This window comes from Camelus bactrianus, chromosome 4 (assembly GCF_048773025.1).
Source record: "Camelus bactrianus isolate YW-2024 breed Bactrian camel chromosome 4, ASM4877302v1, whole genome shotgun sequence".
NCBI classification, from domain to species: domain Eukaryota; kingdom Metazoa; phylum Chordata; class Mammalia; order Artiodactyla; family Camelidae; genus Camelus; species Camelus bactrianus.
This window is the reverse complement of record NC_133542.1, coordinates 42,255,976-42,279,642: the sequence shown is the minus strand read 5'-3', so window position 1 is coordinate 42,279,642 and position 23,667 is coordinate 42,255,976. Positions and strand designations below refer to the sequence as shown.

Here is a 23,667-nt window from a genome sequence, read left to right as displayed (position 1 = left end):
GATTTTACAGATGTTTTTAAAGATTTCCTTTATACTGAAAAGGAAACAATGCTAAAAAGACTTAGTTACTTGCTTATCATAACATAATAAACAGCAAAATAGGGATCTAAATTTTGGTCTCTTTAAGTCCAATTGGTTTTTTCACTCTACTGAAACATGTGTTTTAATTTTTTATGTAGGAATTTATTCTGTGACATGCTTCATTACATTATATATTCCAAATTCATTTTCTATGTTGTAGTAAGAGGAACTCTTTATATCAGAGGAGAGAAGACACTTAAAATACCTTTAGTCTTGGCCCTAAAATGTTTCTACATAATCCTTCTTCCATTCAATTGAAAGGTATTTTTAGCCTGGACTGATTCTGGTCCAGATCTGCATTTCCTATGAGCATATGGGAGATGTGGGGCCTGGGGTGGGTAGTTGAGTGGGATGGGGTTAAGGGGTATTGATACGGGGCACTGTATTAACTAATAGAGTGGCTAGTTGTCAAAATACCTCTTGGATCTAAGACAACTTCGAAGCAAATCTGTTGTAATTACAACAGGTAGATGTTCAAGGTTCTCTCATGATCAAAAACCTTGAAGCTTAGTTTCTATACTACAAGAAAATATCCACTTGGCTTGGCTCCTGGTCGTATTAAAAAAGCAACATGACCAACAATGGGGAGTAGACCTGACCTGACCTGACTCCTTCCCCACTAAGCTGCTCCCCTGCCTTTCATAGGACTTTCCATGGAATTCCTTGGGTTTATAAGAGCAAAGTCTGAAAACCTCTAATATAATTTAACACCTTTCCCCCCTTATACTCTCCTGGATTCTTTTTGGTGAATGTAGTCAATGCTGATGTGATAAATCATGAAAATCCAACTTACACCTGATTCTCACATTTAGGAAGGCATCTAAAAGGCAGGAAACTCATGCTAGCTCAACTGAAAGAAAAGGCAAGATGAAATTCTTGGCTTATGTTTGCCTCTGGACAGAAGGAGAAGCATGAAGAACAACAGCACTGAAGATGCCAGGTAGCTGAGTTCTCATCCTGCATTTGCCAGTCTGGTTTCCCAGTCTCTCTCTCTCTCTCTCTTTTTTTTTTTTAAGGGGAAAGGGGTGGAGAAAAGATTCTTTCTGCTATTCCATGTAGGGCCATTTGCTCCCTGACCCTCAGAAAAGGATAACGTGACTTTCTAATTGATTGTTGACATTGGCTTATTACTGCCTTGTTTACTGCAATCATTTTAACCAGAAGTTCATTTTTTCTTTATATATATGGGTCTTGAAAAAACTTGCTTTTAATTTTAATAGTTGAAATTCCTTAGCAAATTGATTTGTGACTTTTCGAGGGGCAAGGGAATATCTGATATTATCAATCCAACTATGTAATCTCTGAAGACAGGAAACAGGCATATTTCATAAAGTTCCATTTACCTTATTTCAAAAGGAAGCTGTCTGACATGAAAAACGGAGAGATGATAAAAATTATTTTATTTTAAATGTAAAAACCAGTATTCACCCATGTTGCAAAGGAATCTGGACAGGAAGTATAAGCACAAAACAAGATAGAAGGCTTCTTCAGTAAACCTGCAAAAACTCCTTTCATATCTGACATGACAATCTCCCTTTTACAATTATCTCATCGGATTAAGTCACTAGAGGATAAGCTCCTTAAATCTATTTTCCAGAAAACAATTGTTAGGAGGTTCTAAAACCGTTCCTTAATTCTTTTACTAGGGAGGCAGGAAGAAACTTTACTTCTCCTTTATCGGAAGAATCTCTGAATGCTTCCGGGAGAAAGACATTTGGATGATGGATTAGGATTTTGACTCCGTGCTCTATACTGTTTTATTGTCATTCTTATAGAAAAATTTGTTTCACTGGCCAAATTTAAAGATATTTGTGGGAGAAAATTCTCGCTCTGAGAAGAACAGAGAAAGAGGCAAATTTCTTATTTGTATTAAAATATGTATCTGCAGTAGTCAAGAAGATTCAGTATTGGTGTGTTTAGAAACTGGTGACAAGATGTGCAGTTAGCTCCTCTCTGCCTCCCGTGTCTGTATTTACGCACATGGACCGTGTGCCCGCATGGGTGTGCTCACTGCAGCTGCGGGTTATTGTCCGTGTGCAGGCACAGGTTTTAAGCTGGCAAGCTGTGTGTACGAGCCAATGTCAAGTTTTCACTTTCAGAGCAGCATCACTGAAAATTGAGTCTTTCAACTCGTAAGTGTCGTATACTTTCCAAAATCTCGTCTTCTCTGGTTGCGATACCTAGACTCACACATTTAAAAGGAGCTAGCATAGAACTGAAGTTGATTTTTCCATCACACAAGGTTTGCCTCATTCTGATTTTTGCCTTTAAAAAGGCAGGCACAATATAAATACAGAAAGTAGTGGGAAAGATACGTGAAATAAATGTAATTCAGTTCCATGTTAGATCAAACAGTCCTTTCTGTAAAAAAATATGAAAATAAAAAATGAACTCAAGTAAGTCAAAACTCTACTTCCAGCGTGAGGATATACTGACGAGAAAAAAAAATTTGTACTTCCCGCATAAGGAAATAAAGATCAAATGGTCCCTATTTTTTGATACAACTCTAAGCTTTTAATGACCTGCAGATACTTGATGCAAAAGAAATCCTTGTGGCTTATCATAGTTGAATTTTGACTAATCTAGAATATTAAATGTAACTGAGCATTTTAGCACTGATGGAGAAAAAGGATCATCCCCTACAATTCTGGGAATTTGGCCTGAAAAATCAGTTGAGGAAACTAAAACCTCATCTGTGGTTGTCAGTGCTTACCACCTGCTAACACGGAAGAAAATGAAGCTAATTCCACTGGAGACTCAGTGTTTGTACCAAATCCTCTGCAAAGTGGGAATGTTAAACTATTATTTATTGCCTTGCTAAAGGATTCTAGGAATCTGAAAACATTTCTGCTTCCACTGGGATAAGTTACAGGCTTTTTCTAAATGCTGGTTTCTCTGTTTGAAGCAGCTGTAGGAGAGAATGCCATGTTCTGATGAAAAATCACCCCATCTCTACGGTGTCAGAGAAAGACTTCTTTGGAGGGAGCTGGTATTAATCTCCTTGGTTGGAAGATTAGGTGCCCTGGTCTGGGTAAGTCCTTCTTGTAGCTGGGCCATTCAGGTGGTGGCAGGTCAGTTCAAATCTCAAATGATGACGATGATGATGAGTAAGGACACTATTCTCTGCCTGCCCCCCTCCGCCCAACCTCTTCCCCTCCCCACCTGCCCCCACACCCCCTTTCTCCCTTCCCCCTAGCAAAGATGACCTTAGAAAAACACGATGCTTAATTTCATGTGTCAACTTGACTGGGCCATGGTGTGCCCAGATATTTGGTCAAACATAATTCTGGATGTTTCTGTGAGGGTGCTTTTGAATGGGATTAACATTTAAATTGGTGGATTCTGAGCAAAGATTGCTCTCCATTATGTAGATGGGTCTCATGCAATCATCTGAAGGCCTGAGTAGAACAAAAAGACCAGCCTCCCTTGAGCGAGAGAGGTCTCCAGCAGATCCCTTTAGTCTCCATCTGCAGCATCAGCTCTCCTGGGTCTCCAGCCTACTGGCCCAGCCTGCAGATTTTGGACTTTCCAGCCTTCATAGTCACATGAACCAATTCCTTATCATTTATAAGGGGCACAGCCACTAAATAGGCAGTTCTTCAGTAGTGTGAGAAGCACGTGGCTAAGGTTAAGTGTAGAATTCTAAGGGAAGACATCAGCAGGTCAAGTAATCTATCTCGTCTTGCCATCATTGAGGATGGGGGTCAGGAGCAGCCACACGTCCTCTCTTTAATATTACTCCATCTGGTCACAGACTCATCAGGAGTTTATAGTCTCCACAGCACGTTTCCTTCATTCAAACAAATGGTGTTAAAATTACCTTCCAACAGCCTTGTCTACAAATTGCTTAGAAAGCCCTCAAGACGTCACTTTTTCCTTCACTGAACGCAATCCACATCTTATCATTATCAAATTATTTTCATCAGCTGATCTGACTCAGATTTCTTGCAAAGTATTTAGATTTCTTGAATTTTAGAGTAAAACAAATGAAAAAAGGAACAAAAGACATTTTAAATTGTGAGTTATCTTCAGTAAGGAGAGGGTCGGGAATCTCCCTTGGATCACACACAAACACAGTCCAAAAAGAACTTGAAATAGCTCTTTGGGACAGTGTTCCACACTAACCACACAGTAATCTGTCAATAGAAAAGGAATTTCTTTTCTTTGATCTCTCTCGAAAGAACTAAGTTCTCACTAAAGCTTTTTCAGTCAGGGAACACTCAGCACCCTCTTAACATAGAATTTATGCTACACGTTACCCTACCAAATGATCTGACATTCTAGAAAGTACAAAGAACCATATAAATGTTGTCATTGTTATTACTAAAGATCATTGACCTTCAGGTTGGAAGATGTTGCTGAAAAGAATATTCCCTCTGTGTTCAAGCATCATAAGAAAGACCAGTAAGGACAAGAGCCATGCTAGACCTTTTCTTTTATTCCAGCCATATCTCCTTCTCAAACTTGGTGCTAGCTTTTCTCTTTTCACTTATGGGGCTACTTGAGGTCTGCTTTCTCAGCCAGCCCCAGAACCGCTGGAGTGTCCACTTCTAGCATTGTGTCTTTTCAGTCATGATGGACTGGGGGGGCAATTAGGGACTTGTGGGTTGGATGAACCATTCCTTGCCATTTAAGACTCACAGATGATAGAGGAAAATACACAGGAGAGATCCTACCCAGAATAGGTACCCAAAATCATAATGACAAAAAAAAAAATTGGGGTTGCTTATAATTACTTTTTCATCCTTAAAATAGGCATATTTCCCCATTCTTCTCTTCATATAAAAGTGATGAGGAAAGATAGTACTTTTCCTAGAGTGAGTGATTTAGCTCATCAAGAATCAGGTGGTCTCTGGTGGTCTGAGGCACTCCTTACAGGGATCTGGCAGCTTGATTGTGAAAATGCATCTTTACCGTAGAGTTGAAATGACAGCCAGCTCCTGCCCTTGGCCTCCAACTCTAGGAGAAGCTGAGAAAGTTTCGAAAGATTTTATCTGCCCATACTGCAGGGGAAGCATTTTCCAGAAATGGAGTACCTCTTTCTGTGAGTTCTGTGGACGCCTGCATTTCTAGCAGGCCTGCTAATGGGTGGCTTGCTCTTTCTTACTCTCCTTGACCACATTAACTAGAGAGAGATTATATTCCTATTAAATTCTTTTAAAGGAAAGGGGTCAAAAAAAAAAACCCTTTGATTTGTTCTTGTCCATCTCCCTTGGTAAGACAATGAGCCAGAAATTATGCATAAAATTATTAACTGTAAAATAACATCCCCTCCAAAATCTCCTTTAGGAAAAGCTATATTCATTGATGGCATAAAATAGCTTTATGCCATATTGCTTTGTTTTCCTTTTTTCTTTTTTTTCCTTTGAAGGAAGAAAAGGCTAATTTCTTCTGGATGGGACAAAGAAAGTTGTCTTGTGTCTTCTGCTTGATGCTTTCCTGTGTTTTAATGAAATACTCAGAAGTGAATGCCCAGTCAGCCAGTTATTTGAGCCCAGTTTTTCCATTAAAATATAGATAAAATAGGAAGTGTTAGTTACACAAAAGAGAATTTGCCAGATTTCTCAATAAAAAAGCCCCATGTCATAAAAATATCCTTTCTCTAATCAAAATATACCTGAATGAAGCCATCATGTTTAGCCTGATTGCATTTCCCTCATATATGTGCAGCTGCATTTGCCTCTCCATAAATGTCATTTGATTATGAGAAAATAAACAGGAAGGGACTCGAAGGGAGCCAGTACAGGGCCTGCTTGTTTACCTGCAGCAGCTTTCTTAGCTGAAGAACAAATGTCATGCAAATGGTGCACCAGCAATGAGCTGCCAATCACCCTGGCTTGGCATTCATGATGATTTGCTAAATCATTTAAAGAGACATGCTTTACTAAATGAAAAAATATCAGCGGCAAGGGCCTGTGTTTAAACACGGGGCTGAGTTATTATCCCAGTAGGCTGGAATGAAATGAAGACATCTTCCAATTAAAGCTTGCAGATGAACCCAGACAAACCCCCTTTTTTCATAAAGACAGGCAGATTATGATTGGGAAGGAACAGCGACAGAGGCTTTCATTACACGCTGATTATGGTGATAAAATTCCCAGCGCTGTGTGTCTGCGGGCCCAACTTCACATTTGAAGGTTTTTAATATAATTTCCTTAGGGTGAAATGCTGAAGATTTATTAAACTTTATGAAGGGCTTACAGATCCAATTTAAGAGGACATATCATAGGGCAAAACTGACAGACGATAAAATACATTCCAACTATAAGAGAAAAAAAAAAGCAAGGAGAAAGTTGAGCCGTGAAACTGTTTTTAAACATTTTTTGTTATTGGTATTGTTCAAGTGAAATCAATCATTTCCTCCAGTGTTACAGCCTTGTTGCTCCACTGAAGTTTTCTTCATGCTTTTTACAGAAGGTGGATATTGAGGCCACAGAAGAGATGCTTGGAGAGCTTACCTAATTTTACTTTTCTGAAAAACAAAACTACCAAAATAATCTTGAGGAGGTCATTGGTTCATAAAACTCCTCAACATTTATCGTTTTTTCTGCAGTGACATTTGCATGATGCTCTTCTCCCCAGCAGTTAAGACATTATGCGGGCAATGCATGCAGACCTGTTTCCGCTAACCATTTTTGTGCAAAGAGACACTTGTCAGACAAGTTTGGCATCTTCTACTAGCTCTTTTTTTCCTTCAAAAGTTTCAAAACATTTGTAAAGACTACATCTCTTTAATTTTCATCATGCTTTCATGAGCCTCTACTCACAAATTTAGGTAGGATTTTTATAGGGAAACAAATAGTACCATTATCTCTCTTCCACTTGCCAGTAAAGAAACGTTTCCTAGGTACCATACAGTTTAGATAATGTGCAAACTTTGCTCATCACTCAGAACAGGCCACAGGTAAGAAAGCAGACACACAAAACTGATGTTCTCTGTCGCCTTTATCTGGAGGTCCAAGTCCCTGAAATTTGCCTACATCATTCCATGGATAAGATTTCTCTGTCCAGATTTTCTTTTCTAGTCCTCCCTCCCTCCCTTCCTTCGTCTTTTTAGAGTTATTATTTACATAGCATAGAACTTACCTATTTTAATCCTACAATTCAGTAAGTTTTAGTACATTTAGAGAGTTGCACAATCCTCTTTACAATCCCATTTTGGAACATTTTTATCCTCCAAAAGATCCCCCATGCCTACTTGCAGTGAGTACCATGTCCCATCTCATGGCCTCAGGCATCACCTAATCTGTTTTACTTCATAGAAATGGAATCATATAATATGTACTTCCGCCCAGATCTTTTAAACATTTCAGGGTTAGAACCAGAACTCACACTGGCACTTAGCAGGGACTTGATTTATATTCAGATCATCCTGGAAAACAGGGTAAATTAAAGCAAAAGACTTTCCTAGGGAACCCTGGGGAAAGTAACTGCAGAGGCTAGAACAGTTACTTTTTTTGGATTTTTGGAGAATCAAATTTATATTATTTATTAAAAAATCTATTATATTTTATAAAGATATCTGGCTTCTCATTAGAAAAGTTTTGTACTTTGTAGTACTGATTTTTGTACTACACTCTCATAAAGCTCCTAGAATAAGGAGATAAATCCTAGGCGAATGAGACAAGGAAACTAAACATGACATGGGAGTCTAGCTTGGATACTGAATTGGGGAAAATAAACTATAGTGATATATTTAGGGATAAGTGGTGAAATTTTAGTACAGACAGTCTATGGGAAACAGTATTATATTGGTCCTGCATTTGATAATTATACTGAGAATGTCTTTGTTCTTTAGAAAAATACACCAAAGCATCTGGGGTAAAGGAGTGTGATGTCTGTTTCCATACAGAGAGAAAAGGTGGGGCATAAGATGAGAATAACAATGGACGAATCTGGGTGAAGGGTATACTGGAATATTCTTCCTACTATTCTTGCAACTCTTCTGTAAATTTTAAGTTATTTCAAGAAAAAAGGGTTAAAAATAGGGTACTAGTGTAGTTGTGGTAATAGTAGCTATAACTGGAAAAAAAAAAAAAATCAGGCCTACTTGTTTCTGCTGTTTCTGTGTCTGCTCTTTGCTCCGGATTGGGTGTTTGGAGCTCAGGCCGCCCAATGAGATGATGATGATACTTACTGAGAGCTCATTATGTGCCAGGCATTGCATGTTTTGATTTTTTTCCATTAAAACAAAAGATAAGAAAATGGCCTCATTACTAAATGCTATTGATTGATTGATTGATTGAAGTATAGTCAGTTTACAGTGTGTCAGTCTGTGTACAGCATAGTATTTCAGTCATACATATACTCATTTTCATATTCTTTTTCCTTATAGGTTACTATAAGCTATTGAACATAGTTCCCTGTGCTATACAGTATAAATATGTTTATCTATTTCATATACATTAGTTAATATTTTCAAATCTGGAATTCCCAATTTATCCCTTCCCACCCCATTTCCCCCTGGTAACCATCAGTTTGTTTTCTATGTCTGTGAGTCTGTTTTGTAAATAAGTTCATTTGTGTCTTCTTTTTTCTTTTTTTAGATTCCACATATGAGTGATATCATATGGTATTTTTCTTTCTCTTTCTGGCTTAGTTCACTTAGAATGACGACCTCCAGATCCATCCACATTGTTGCAAATGGCATTATTTGATTCTTTTTTATGGCTGAGTAGTATTCCATCATATATATACACCAGAACTTCTTTATCTAGTCATCTGTCGATGGACATTTAGGTGTTTCCATGTCTTGGCTATTGTATATAGTGCTTCTATGAACATTGGCATGCATGTATCTTTTCAAATTAGAGTTCTCTCCAGATATATGCCAGGAGTGGGATTGCTGGATCATATGGTAAGTCCATTTTTAGTTTTTTGAGGAATCTCCATGCTGTTTCCCATGGTGGCTGCATCAAACTACATTCCCACCAATAGCATAGGAGGGTTCCCTTTTCTAAACATTTTGTATTTAAATATAACGGCAAGAACAAAGAAGCTTGATAGCTTTCGTTATGACGTCTTGACCACAATTCACACAAACACACCTAGAATTCATGAAAGGCTCAAGGTAGAACATGGCCCAGTTATCCGTGGCAGGCTAGGGAGTGCTGGGGCCCAGCAGTTAACTCTAGACATCTAGAAGGATGTACTGGACAGTTCGGTTGCATTATTAAAAAACTGAGAATAATTAAGTGCTTCATAATAATAAAAAAAATACTAGCCCCATTTAATGAATGCTTACAGTGTGTCAGCTATTACCCAAAGTATAGAGGTACAGTGAATGTGTGTGTGTGTGTGTATACGCTTATGTGTGTAGCTGTATAATCCCATTGATTCCCCACAGCAAACTTTTCAGATAGATCCTCAGTACGTTTTCACGTCCAAAATGAAGAAATTCAGGCCTGCTCAAAGTCTCATGGCTAGTCAGACACAATGGGACACTTAAAGCCAGGTCTGTTCGGCTCTCCACCCTGAACCTGCAGCGCCTCTCATACCTGTCCTCCCAGGTATGAGAAACAGAAATACATGTCCCCTGTTTGCTTTGTGAGGATGGTAAGAGGATTTATGAAACAAATATGTAATGATATGCTGTGTGGGAGAAAGAAAATAAAGCTCCTCTTGCAGAGCAACTGAAGCAAAGGGGACATGACTGTGTATCAAAGGAAACCCAGGTTCCAGTCTCCTGGTTGTGCTGTTCTCATGCACACTAATTGCACATCCCACAGATTAATAATGGGAGAGGGATGAAGAAAGGAGAGATTGCTTGTTACCTACATTATTGCTAAGAGATTTACTTACCAGTGGAACTCCTCATGACTCAAAACAGATTCATGAGAGCAGATTAATTTGACTAATAAGAGTGATGTAACTATGTATTGTATTATATAAAATAAATAATACTTATAATAAGACCTAATAATGACTGACAACAATGGAGATATCTTCTATTTCTTCAGTTATTTATTTTCCTCATTTGGTAAATATCCCAAGTGCATGTTTTATTTTGTTGTTTTTATCTTTCGTTTTTACCCTAGTTGCTACCATATATTTTCTGTGGATGAATGTGGCTCAAATCACTGTTGCTCTGCTCATTTCCTTACTCATTTCTAATTATGGCTGGAAGATGCTTCAAAAAAGATCTCCTTTGGAATCAGCATTAACTTATTTGCCCTCTACATGCAGTTTGCTTATTCCTCTGCCATCTTCCAGACCTGAAGACTAGGTCAAAGTGAAATTTTGGAACATGTAATTCTTTCAGAATGAATTTTCATTTAATCATATTCCTGGGACATTTTATCAATATACAATCCTGTGAGGTACCTTGGGAACTGGCAATGTTGTTACTGCACAATTGATAAAAATATGAAGCATGCCCCAAAGGCATGTTGGAAATAAGGAGACCGGGCAGCATGCCTTCCCTTGAAGATCAAGACAGTGGAGTTTCCCAGTCTGCATTTCTGCTGTCAGCTAGAAACACATCCTGACCTCCACTCCCAGCTTGGACCCCATCCCAGGTTGGAGGCTTCATTGGCTAGTGAGTCCTGCACTCTCCCGTCCCAGGGCTGAAGACCTCTAGACTACAAAATAAGAGTTAAAAATAAGAAAGACTAATGGGAACACAAGTGTTAAGTTTATAGTAACTTGGATTCTCAAGTTATATAATTTGTTAAACCACTGACCAATGGAAATGAACGAAATCTTTGCGATCACCTGAACTGGCACCCAATGTTTTAGAGTGATACACTGATTTGCTCAGAGCTGTGAGTAAAACTGAAGGAAAGCGCAGAAGAGAAGTGAAAGAAAAATTCAAAGTGGCTGCAAAACGAGGTGATGGTACAGAGCCAAGGAACAAAAGAAAACAGAAGTCCATTTTCTTCAAGTAAATGTAAAGTGATATTTAAATTCTGAGAGTCAGAAAAAAAGTAGAATTGAAAGCTGATGTTGAGAATTAGAGAAGCCCAAAATAGTCTCTTACCCTTTATGGGTAAGCGTGAATAAATTTTAAGAGACTCAATTCAAACAAATATTTCTTGAAACCTATTATGTGCAAGGCATTCTGCCAGGTGCTGTAGGTTAAACCAAGATGAATCAAACTCAAGTCCTGATTAAAAAAATAACTCCAATGACCCCTTCCCCATCATTTTACTCTATCTGCGTCTCTCATATGGATAGTGTTGGGACTGGCTAAAATATGCAAAGGCCTTCCATGAATTCAGAACAAAAGCATCAGAGAAATACATATAAAATATAAATATAAATAAGACTGGCTTTCATGATCAGCTTACAAGTACTGTGAATACAGGTATACAGCTGATCACTCAGGAAAGTCACTATCAGAAGACTTTTCTTACGCTCTCAAAAGAAATAAGAGATCTTTTATTCCTGTTTTTTAAAAACAAAAGTTCTCTGAACTCAGTCAGCTATAAGGATTGTTTTATTATTTGGGAATCTCTAGAAAAATTTGAAAAGCCGGTAGGTAAAAGCTGATTAGCTTTTGAAATAAAACAAAATTTTAAAAAGCCCCTTGCAGTGGGCTTTTTGTAAATAATGTCTGTTCCCGAGGTCATGAATTGAAAAGCCACAATTCTAGGTTCAAGTCAGATCCAGCTCCGGTTTAAGGCCAAGCTGGTGTTAAAATGAATCTGAGTCATCTGGAGGACCAAATTATCAAGAAGCTACTTTCAGCCCTAGGCAACGATCTCAGAACTAAATAAAACAGTATCACATACATCTATAACAAACAGTATTATGAGATTTGTGGGCTGTTTCTGACCTGATTTCTCAATGAACCAATTCAAAGGGAAGAAAAATAACCACTGAGGAAAAAGCACTGGAATTAAGCAATGTTTACTTATTCATCTTCAAAGAAATTTGAATGACCCTTCACAAAACATGAGAAAAGCCTCAGAAGAAAGTTGGGCATTGATGTATCTGCACTGATAATAAGTCAAGGTTGCATTGCTGGGGGATGGCCTGCAGAAGGCCAAGTGCTTGGGGTTAAACTGCATTCTCCAGTAGTGATTTCCATGATGCAGGAAATGTTCTTTCTCTGGTTTTTCCTCCAGCTATGAAATATAATAGCCACTGATTTTTCCCTCTTTCAAGGATTACTACTGGATTCTTTATTGAGTAGTATCTTTATTTGCAATATGAGTAAAGAAACAGAATTTATAGCAATTTTTAATAACTGAAGTATAGTCAGTTTACAATGCATCAATTACTTCTGGTGTACAGCATAATATTTCAGTCATATGTACATATATTCATTTTCATATTCTTTTTCATTATAGGTTACTGCAAGATATTGAATATAGGTCCCTGTGTTGTACAGAAGAAACTTGTTGTTTACCCATTTTATATATACTACTTAATATTTGCAAATCTCAAACTCCCAATTTATCCCTTCCCACCCACTTTCCCCCCGGTAACTGTAAGTTTGTTTACTATGTCTAAGTCTGTTTCTGTTTTGTAGATAAGTTCATTAGTGTCTTTTTTCTTTTTTTAGATTCCACATGACTGATAAATGTTATTTTTCTTTCTCTTTCTGGCTTACTTCACTTACAGTGATAATCTCCAGGTCCATCTATGTTGCTGCAAATGGCATTATTCTTTTTAATGGCTGAGTAGTATTCCATTATATAAATATACCACAGCTTCTTTATCCAGTCATCTGCCAATGGACATTGAGGTTGTTTCCATGTCTTGGCTATTGTAAATAGTGCTGCTGTGAACACTGGAGTGCATGTTATCTTTTTGAATTAGAGGTCCCTCTGGATATATGCCTAGGAGTGAGATTGCTGGATCATATGGTAAGTCTATTTTTAGGTCTTTTTTTTTTTTTTTTAATTGACGTACCATCAGTTACAATGTGTCAACTTCTGGTGTACAGCACAATGACCTAGTCATGCAAATACATACATATTCTTTTTCATATTTTTTCATTAAATGTTATTACAAGATATTGAACATAGTTTCCTGTGCTATACAGCAGAAACTTTTTAAAATCTATTTTTATATATAGTGGTATAAACCTCAAAATCCCAAATTTATCCCTTCCCATCCCCTTTCCCAGGTAACTGTAAGACTGTTTACTATGTCTGTGAGATTGTTTTGTAGATGAGTTTATAGCATCCTTTTTTTTTTTTTTTTTAGATTCTACATATAAGTGATATCATATGGCATTTTTCTTTCTCTTTCTGGCTTAGTTTACTTAGAATACGATCTCCAGGTCCATGTCCATCCATGGTGCTACAAATGGCATTTTTTCTTTTTTATGGCTGAGTAGTATTTCATTATATAAATATACCACAACTTCTTTATCCAGTCATAAAGTCATATTCCAAACTATCGATGAACATTTAGATTGTTTCCATGTCTTGGCTATTGCATATAGTGTTTCTGTGAACACTGGGGTGCATGTATCTTTTCAAATTAGAGTTCCCTCTGGATATATGCCCAGGAGTAGGGTTGCTGGATCATATGGTAAGTCAAGTTTTAGTTTTTTGAGGAATCTTCATACTTGTCTTCCATAATGGCTGCACCAAACTACATTCCCTAGTGCCTGGTAGTTGTAGGAGGGTTCCCTTTTCTCCACCCTCTCGCCAGCATTTATTGTTTGTGGATTTTTTTTAATGATGGCCAAGCACATTTGCTCCGAGTGCAGAGGTTTGTTAAGAGAACAGTGGCTTGGAGGAGAGACTCTTAGAGCTGATTATAGAAGTCTGCTATTAACCCGTGACACCCCCCCCACCCCCGGTCCCCGGCTGCTCACTGCTCCCTGCATATCAAGCTAGAGAACTCAGTCACCTGCCTGGGTACCAGATGTCTCCCTGAGTTGTGCCACCTAATAGAAGAAAAAACTTTTAGCTGTATGCACAGGGACAGACTGCCATCAAATGGTAGAACAGTCAACATCTTTGTTTTAAATGGTTGGAGAGGCTCCTTATCACTGAATGAAAATATTTGCATAGTACCCACTCACAGAAGGAGATAGTGAATTATTAGGACAAGCAGGGTAATAATTCTTTTCTAATATACTGTTCAATACCATCTTGGCATGTAGCCAGCATGTAACAGCATCAACAGTAAAGAGTATCATTTTTGATTCACACATAGGTGGTTTCCTATTTAGCAAATTTACTAGGCATTCCTTAGTCCATAATTTCTACTAATAGTCCTCATAGTTGCTGCAGGAGAAAGCAGATTGAAATAAACCACACAACTAAGTTTATACTCCACGGTTTAGAATTCTTGGCATGCAACGGGCCCAGCCTGCTTTACTTAGATACTGAGTATCAGAACTATACTTGGGGCCTAGGGAACAAGATACCAACTTCTAGCTAACAGCTAGCAGTGACAGACAAACCCGTAACATTCCAAACAAGAGAAACTAAAAGTTGCCCATGGCTTATAAATTATTCCATAAGCAGCTATTTCTACAGGGAGTCTTGTCTTGACCCTACTCCCCAGCCCTCCCCTCTGCATTCCTCATTGCTCTTTTGGTCTTTGGGCTCGGCCAGCAGGTCTGCTGTGCTTTATTTAGCCCTTGATGGACTGTCCTCTGCACTTTTCATCTCCTGTTCTATGTTGGTGGGTATTGATTCTTAGTATTGGGTCTCTCCCTCCAAGTCCCATACCAAGCACTGGTAAGTCTGTAATATATTTACTCTCTCTGCAATGGAACTCTTTCCGTTGGCTGAGCGTAAGGAGATAAACAGAGTCACAGAATCTCAGAGATAAAACCTTAGGATACACAGTTCAACTCCATCACTTCACAAATGATGAAACTGAAGCCTAGAGAGGTTAAGAGCCTTCCATAAGAATAAGATAACTCAAGTACTGAAAGTGAAGGATCGAGGACCCGAACCTGTGGGTTCTATTTGCAAGTCTAGCCTGTATGTCACTGTTACATAGAGTTTACTGTCTAGAACTCTGAGGCTTCCTAATGCAGTGAACCTGTCACCCTGTCAAAAAGGAATGCACTAAGGGGGCAATCCAGAATAGTGCTATGTATTAGAGAAAAATTAATTATTTAGTATTTCTAAATGCCAGTGAAATCATAAAAGATGTAAAATATTGTTACCATTACCCAGAGACTTCCTTGTGGCACCCTTGGGAGATGGTAGGGATTTAATGTTTCCAAAATTTCAGGAAAATAGGTTTCTGGTGGTTGGCTAATCACTCTCCTGCACTTGTCTGATGGACTAGCAAATTCAATTGCTTATTCATTTGTTGTCTTTTACTTGGAAAGTACAGAAGCATGCAGAAGAGAGAGGAGAGGTATATGGCTGCTTGGATATCAGAGGATAGGGATGACTGATTCATACTGTGGCTCACCTGCTGGTCATTTTCACTTAGCCCACCCCTGTCCATCCATTTGCCATGTCTCTGTATTGATATCTGCCCTCGTTGGGGAGAGATGGAAGAATTCCATGACATCTACCAACTGCATAAGCCAGACTCCCTTGTCCTCTGGCTTTTGGTTGGAACCAGCCAATGGGAAGCTCTGGCAGACGTCAAAGGGCACGAGGAGAGAAGGATGGGGCATTTCTCCCACTGCTCTCTCCCTGCTGTGTGCTGTGGTTTTGACAGTGCCTCCATCCCTCCACGACGGCTTCTGTGAGGGGGCTGCTTCTCTCTGGTTCCAGCTTTCACTAGAATCCTCCAGGTCTGTTCCCTCCCCTGCCTCCTCAGGTCTTGATATGGTAACAGCTTCTGCCTCTTGCTGGTCTCTGGTGCCTCAGAGTCCCCTGGTGGTTCCCTTCCTGCTGTTCTGTACAGAGCCCCTGCATACTCTCTAAGCTGTCTCCTCACACTTTCACTGAGCAGGCTTTCTTTGCTTGCCTGGGCACTGACTGAAACAGTTCATTTGGGGTTAATCATAATCTGAAGTCACCATTTATCTTCTTTGCTGCAGCAGCAAAGCCATCACCATAAGGGATAGGATCAATTCTTGTTCATTTTATATCTCATGGAACCGCTAATCCATGAGAAATGCAGCTAAGCTGAGCGGAGGACTGACTCTCACCTGCAGTTGCATTTTTGCCCTTGGGGTTTGGTTGGCACTAAATGTGAAAAAGATCATTAGCAGACAGGAACAAAGGTTATATTTGGTTTATATCGATGTAACCGAACACTTTGTCCTGCATTATGGAGACTAGTGTAAGAACTTGGTCTTTTTATGTAGAACCTGGTAACACTCAGTGGACAAGAACTTGCTGGGTTTTGTTGAACTATTTGCAGGGGGGGCATCTATACCTGGAACAAAAAAATCACCAACTATATTTATAAAAGGACATGATTACTGGGTAGGTTTAAAACTGGCTCCAGTTTTCCTCTAAAACAGAGTTATTGATTGGCTGGTTTTAAATTCTCTTTTCTCAGTCATTGTGGAACTATCCAATGTCGATTAATGAGAAATCATTTACTGATGCTTCTAAACACCACCCACCGCTTTTAGGCTGGGTGTCTCATTTCTGCCAGTGGAAAAAATTATAAACCTATTTTGTTTTTCAAAGAAAGAATGCTGTGTGTTTACTCCTTGCCATTAATTTCTGAGTTCAAGGAGCTCTCCCGAAGGAAAAAGATGCTGTGTAGGAGATAGGAAACAGGATGAGAGGCAGAGACTGCAACTTGTATGTCTGTCCTAGGTATCGATGAGACAGAGTGGAAGTCATTCATTCTTTCAGTCCATTAACATTTGTTGTAGGTGTTAAGTCCTATGAAGTGCCAGGAGCTGGGAGTGGAAAGAGAAATAAAGCATGCTTACACCTCCAGGGGCTCACAACCTAATACGGCAGGAGGTATCTGGGGAAGTCACCATCCTTCACTTTTAGGGACATGGCGCCAGCTGCTATGCATTCCCATGCATCTGTTTAGTTTGGTTTAAGACTGAGAGACTCAAGTCCTGCCTTCTTGGCTTCCTCATTTTGTAACTGGGCTCTAGGGAGAGCTTCTGCTCCGCATCCTTGGGGAGCAGGATGTGGCAGGAGAGACCTGAAGGGGAGACTCCAATTCCCTATGATGGACTTATTTTTGAAGGAAAGATTCAATTGCTACAAGAAAGATGGAAAGAAGGAAGGGAGGGTAGGAGAGGGGAAACAAATCTACTGAATCAGCAAACATTTTCCGGAAGGGGCCAGATAATAAACAGCCTAGGCTTTATGGGCCATATGGTCTCTGTGACAAGTCCCCTGATCTGCTCCACAGCACAAAAGCAGACAGACCCAGAAGGAAACGAGTGGACACGGCCGTGTTCCAATATAACTTTACTTATGGAACACCGGGATTGGAATCTCAGCGTTTTCACATGTCACGAAATATTACTCTTTTTTTTTTTTTTTTAAATTTTTCCCCCCAACCACTTACAAATGTAAATATCATCTTTACCTTGTGGGCCATACACAAAAGAGCAGCTACCCAGATCTGGCCCGTGGGTCACAGGTTGCCAATTCCTGGCCCAGAGTGAGAAGGCTAAAGAAGCGTGAGAAGCATCCTGTAGCCTGGGTCTGCTCTAACAGCTAAAGAACAGGCTCTCTAACCCGCAGTGGCCGTTCAGTGTATCGGCCAGTGAGGATCCGAGGTTAACTAAGTAGAGCATGTTTCCTGCGCCCACAGGCCTATGGGGTTGGCCTTTGAGAACCTCTCTTCCTTAACTTTAGCTGGCCTTTTCAAACTCACAGGTTTTGATGAGGAAAAATGCAATAAAATCCATGAAAAAGTACTCTGTGCTTTTAGAAAGAAAAGCATTATAGAAACTCAGTGTATTATTAAAAAAAAAAAAAAAGCAAATCTGTCAGAAGGACCTGGAAACACAGCGCAACATGACTGAAAAATGCTGCCCAAGACAGAACCCTGCCCGCTGAGATAAAGGATGTGGCTCTCCCTCCCCGACTTGGTCTCCCCGTTATTTCATCATCTGCACGTGGGATGACTTGACTGCCTATTCTTTTTCTTTCTTTCCTTTTCCTCCCTATCTCATTCACACATGGAGAGAACCAAACTGTTCCTCAGAAGGATTGCGCTGTGGAACTTTGCTGGCTGCCGGATCAGATGCAGCCTACAGGGCTGTGCTCACCTGACCAAGGCTTGCGCTTGCCTCCCAAGTTTAGTCATTATTTGACAGATTACCCTGTATATAGCACGGTATCAAAGGCTTTCTTAAAAGTCCAGGTAAAATATGCCCATGGTGTTTCTAGAGTCAACTCATTTAGATATTTAATCAAGTTGTTTTTTCAAGGGCAGTAGAACATGATTATTTTGTGAATTAGATCTTCCTTATTCTTGGTGAGGTGAGGCATTTCTTAGTATTATATATATATATTTAATATACATATATTTAGAATGAATTCTTCTGGCATCTTCCCCTATAAAAGTAATTCTGAAAGTCTATGTTTTTCTGATCATTGCCATCTCCCCCCCCCCCCCCGTTAGATTGGACTAGTTATATTAGACTGTTTTGTCCACCAAGGATTGGCCCACACTTCTGCCTGTAAGTTTTGAGCTCCTTATCTTCAAATGTTATGCTTTCCAGATTTTGCTCTATCATGTACAGCTGTAATTTCTAAGAATGACTAAAACAAGATTCCATAATATCTTCTTTGTTATGAGGAAATTTCTTTTCTCCAACGGAAGACACCATGGCCTCCAATTCGTGGTATGTTTGTTTTGGAAATTATTTATTTAAATTTTCTGTATCATCTCTTTTAATGTTCCAAAGCTTGTTTTTGCACAGTAGAATTAGGCATAGTACCATTCAAATGGGGGGTACTGAAGAGAGTTTTGCATAGTAAATAAAGAAAAAAAAAGGAGCTAACCTTGACGTGGTTAAGGTTAAGTTTTAGTTACTTAGCTTTTAGAGATGGTGTGACTCAGCTTGATCTTTTCTGTAATACCATTTATGTGACATATCTTTTCTTCCTAACCTTTAGGGGTCTCTTCCTTGTCCTGGTTTATTTCTCTGTGATCTTGTTCTAATGGTGCCAACAATATTTCTATATATATGAGTGACATGAATTAGCCCCATTTTATTCTATAATTCTGTTCTTCTATTTATTTCTTCCAAACCTTCCTTTGTGCTATATCACCCTAATGTTCTGTAACAACCATCCTCATCATACGCAGTTTGAAGCAAACTTACCATGTCAGTGCTGGCAGACCGAAAGGTATCTTTCTACAGCCTTGTTTCATGAAACTCAAACCATAATTTATATCAGATGGGGAAAGACTGCTCCTAGTAGAGTGGTAGAGAGAAGAAAAGCACTTCTTTCCTTTAAAAAGAAGTTTGAGTAGTTTTAATACCAAACCATTCTGGGCCATTGCTATTGTGTCTAAGAAGGACCAATGTCCCTCACTTCTGCTGTTTGTGCTTAAAACAGTGTCACTTGAATCCAATCAAGTATAGTCCTCTGATTACTTTTATTTCAGGGACAGGTTTTCAAGAGCAACATCTAATTTTAGGTATTGTAGCTGAGATTCTTCTCATTCCCTGCACTCCACCAATGTTCTCTGTGCATTAGCGTCACACTGAAGGCGAAAATCATTGGCACTCCATAGATGAGGCAGAAAGCTTGTGTGGGTGGAGATGAGTGAGGGCAGGGAGGGAGGTAGATCTCCTTTTGTACATGGTATCTGTGTGTTTAATTTCACAAGACAATTTTTACAGATAAGCAACTTTTCAAAATGTATTTTAATTATAATCCTAGAGGCTGGAATACAGTCTGAAGCTATTCTAATGATTTAGAATAAGGTGTAACATCTCTTTCTTCTCTTCTGTGTCGGAATCTCAGTTTGCATTCTTAGGGTCCTCGAGATGCCCACAACATAAACTGCATCCTCCTGGATATTTTAAACGTGCACATCACTCCCAACAATTTTTCCTCTCTGCTGTTAATGCAAAAACCAGGGCAGTGGAGCTAAGAGGAGTCAGTATGGGTGCATAAATTAGGAAGCTTTGAAGTTTAATTCTGAAGGACACGTACCTCCGGGGTTGTGATGCTTACCCAGAGACATGCAACTGTCCTGAGAGGAAATCTTCACAGGCTCATTTCCTCATCGTTCTGAACTGTCTAGAGCTCTAGTTCTTACCTATCTGGATGCAAAGCCCTGAACGTGGACAGGGATTAGGTAAGGACTGAAGAATAATGTTAGTCGGAAAGATTAAGGAATCCGTCATCTTTCTGTTTTAGGAATGTGGAGACATCACTTACGTTGCCTACTTCAGAGCTGGACTATTCTCCACGTAACTCATTATGTCCTTCATCAATCTCCTTGAAGTCTGATGTGGGTACCTGCAACTCCCTGTGTGAGTCAGGATCCCAGCCAGAACTAGATGGCATTTTCCCAAGCATTAAATCAAGTGACTGCTTACAGAGGTGTGAGTGTGAACTGAGGGAAACAAATCAGGGATGAGGCCCTACCCCTGGGCTAGCACAGGCGGGAAGCCCTGACCAAGCACAGGCCTGGGGGCAGGAGCAGTGGGAGCTGGTGAGGGCGCTGGCTGTCAGGGTGGAGAGAGTACTGAGACCCGGCAGGCAGGGGCTAGGGAAGAAACTAACCTCTCCTCATCCTGGTCGTCTGATTTTCTCCAAGTGGCTCCCTTTGGATGAAACCAACCGGCTGCAGAGGGCACAGGAGCCACTAGCAGTGTGGTCTTGGGCATGCAGCCTCCTGGCCGGAGATCAGGGCAGAGGAGCCAGGAGCGGAGCCTGGGGGCCTCTAGAGGATGCCCTGCACGTTCTCCTCACATAACCCCACTTCTTCATTCTGCTGAAGAGCTTGGCTTTCCTTCTGGATTCTCTCCTCCCGTCCTTATGCTCTCAGTTTCCCTGCTTAGCAGTATTTCCTCACTCTCTGCTCGCTATCTGTGCCATCCCGTCGTGCGATTGGCACCGACGGCCCCCTCCATCTGCCCGCCCGGCGCCTCCCCTCGGCTTGCGCGCACAGCTTCACTTCCACATCCAGCGGGCTCGGAGCTCTTCCCTCGCCCGCACCCTCACCTGCGGGGCTCTGCGGGCTGCGTCTCTACCGCCTTCCGGAACTGGAAATCTTTCCGGCACCAATATTTTGAAGTCACGCTTTGAGGCTGCAAATCTGTCACTTACATATCCTCTCACATAGCACCATTTGTATTTTGAGTGTTGCGTAGTACATCGTAATTGCCACCAACTAAAATAGATATAGGAAATAGGAAGTGTGGGCATTTCTTATCATTTCCCAACCACTTTGAATCCTCTCCTCAATGTGATGGCAATAACAGCTCTTGCATAAAACACCAAGTAGCACGTTGGCCTGAACTGAACAAAACTGCTTATTCTCTTCCAATTGCATTAAGCTTAGAGTTTTAGGCTTAGCGGGTTTTCTCTCCGCAGGAATTTTGAAGTTTCCCATTGTTGATCATATAGCTACTTGCCAAAGCCCAGTCGAGTCATTTAAATGATTGGCCGTGTGGTCACTGCGGGTGCACGGATGGGAGAAGGAATGACATTTACATCGCAGTCACCCTTGTTACGAGAACCCAGAGGAAAGCTTCACAAATTTCAGTACTAAGAATTGCTGTGCTGCTCCTGACCCAGCTGGTATGTTGTATCCTCTGGATATCGTGAACCGTGTGTATGTGAATCATGCTTTTCTCTTGGCTTCAGCAGTTAAATCTCCCAGCGAAATCTGAGACTCACCCCAGCGTGAGTTTTGTGTAGGACATCACTCCCCTTATTATTTTATTTTTTCACTTTCATTTTCTCACCGTATTCAATCGAGGAAAAAGCTGTTGATTCTACTTTGAGAATATATTTGAATCCATCTCTTCCACCTCCAACTTTACTCTTCATGCCCACGGCAATAACCAAGGTAAAGTATCAGCATTTCTGTCCTGGACCCCTGTGCTAACCCTCTGACTGTCCTTTTGCATTCCTACTCACCTCTCCCCAGTTTCTACCCCACGCGTCACCTTAGTATTTTTAAAAACATGAGTCCAATTATTTCCCCAACTTTTTAATCTGAAAAACAAAATTTGCAGGAATAGCATAATGAGCATCCATGTATCCATCCCCTAGGTTCACATTTTATCCCTAAGCTCTTCATCATGTATTTCCTAACATAAGGGCGTCCTGTGCAACCATAATACCTTTACCACACTCAGGGAGTTGATGGTGTGCCTTCAAGTCCATCACGGCAGAGACACAGACTATTCATTTATTCCATTACAGGTGACCTGATGTTTGGTCAAGGTATTGCCCACCAGAGTTTTCCACTGTAAGTATTCCCTTTTCTCCTTGTAGTTGTATGTAACTTGCAAGGTGACTAATTAATTATTTTAAACATATCTAACCTTGAGAACAATTATTCAAGCCCTTCAAACTCTTTTCCGCTTAAAGGCCTTTGTGTATGTTGTTTTCCCTGCTGTGCTCACTGTGTAGTTAGCTCCTTCTTATACATCATGTCTAGGATTAAATATCTGTTGTCAGAGATGCTTTCTCTGATGATCCAATCAAAGCAGGTCTCTCATCAGCTACCAGCTATTCACTATCATACTGCCCTGTTTGTTTCCTTAAGAGGTGATTATTTGCCAGTTTACTTGTTTATTATCTATAACAAGATGGTAAACTCTTGAGGGTACAAGTACAAGGATTGTCTTTTTCACTACTGAAACCCCAATGCCGGGATATATAGGGCCACGCACAGTAGACTATCAAAGAACGTTGTTTAAGTAAGAATGTCAGTGCATGGATGAATACATGTTATAAATCTTGGTGCATTTTACATGTTCATATATTTTAAAATACCTTTTATAGCCTGCAGGCCAAGGAAATGGAGCAGAGATGTGGGGCTCTACCCTAAAATGTATGCTCCCCCTTCCCTAGCATGGAGTTGTCACCGGGAGGCAGCTGCCCAAGCAGGAACTACATTTCCCAGCACCCCTAGCATCCAGATGGCCATGGGACTCATTCTTGCCCATCAACATGGGGAGCGTTGTGTGTTTCACTTCCTGCTCCTGGTTTTACCAAGCGGATGGGATTTCTCCATCAGCTCTTTCTCCCTGCCAGGTGGAAGTCAAGAACGCAAGCTATTAGGGTTCAGCACAGCCACAGATAAAAGGATCCAAGACCCCTGAATCAGAACGTGGAAGACAGCTACGTGTCAGGCCGAGAGAACAGGAAAGAAACTCCTATTGTGTGAGTCCGTATAAAATTTGTGGTTACTTATAACAGCATCTAGTGTTACTCTGAATATACAAAAATGAGAGCTGGAAGACCAGCAGACAGACAACTAAAAAAAAAAGTGAAAGTTGTCATTACTTAAAATTCACTGTCATATTACTTTTTTGGCACTGTATATTTTCCAGCATCCTCAAGTCATACAGAGTAAGTAGTATTAGGTCTAGAGGCACTCCAGTAGGAGACTTTGTTGAGAATTTTACTTAGAGTAAAAACAATAGCCACCTTTGTTTTTGGAAAAGGTGAAAATGCAGTCACTTAGCTCTACGAGATGGCATGATTAAATCTCATTATTTCTGAGATCCTACACCCACTGCCAAACTAATCTGGGGAAATTCCAGTATGATTTAAGAGGCAATCCATCAAATCC

General features: G+C 40.1%; 1 long non-coding RNA gene across 1 annotated transcript in view; it reads left to right on the top strand.

The window, feature by feature from the left end:
• Nucleotides 1-459: 459 nt before the first annotated feature.
• Nucleotides 460-23,667, top strand: part of LOC123616258 (uncharacterized) — a 94,955-nt gene continuing 71,747 nt past the window's right edge. The window contains exons 1-9 of the long non-coding RNA XR_012506406.1: nucleotides 460-1,021; nucleotides 2,990-3,112; nucleotides 12,649-12,893; nucleotides 18,617-18,739; nucleotides 20,271-20,386; nucleotides 21,453-21,659; nucleotides 21,841-21,930; nucleotides 22,290-22,335; nucleotides 23,127-23,255. This is a non-coding gene — a long non-coding RNA (uncharacterized LOC123616258). The remainder of the gene's footprint in view (nucleotides 1,022-2,989; nucleotides 3,113-12,648; nucleotides 12,894-18,616; nucleotides 18,740-20,270; nucleotides 20,387-21,452; nucleotides 21,660-21,840; nucleotides 21,931-22,289; nucleotides 22,336-23,126; nucleotides 23,256-23,667) is intronic.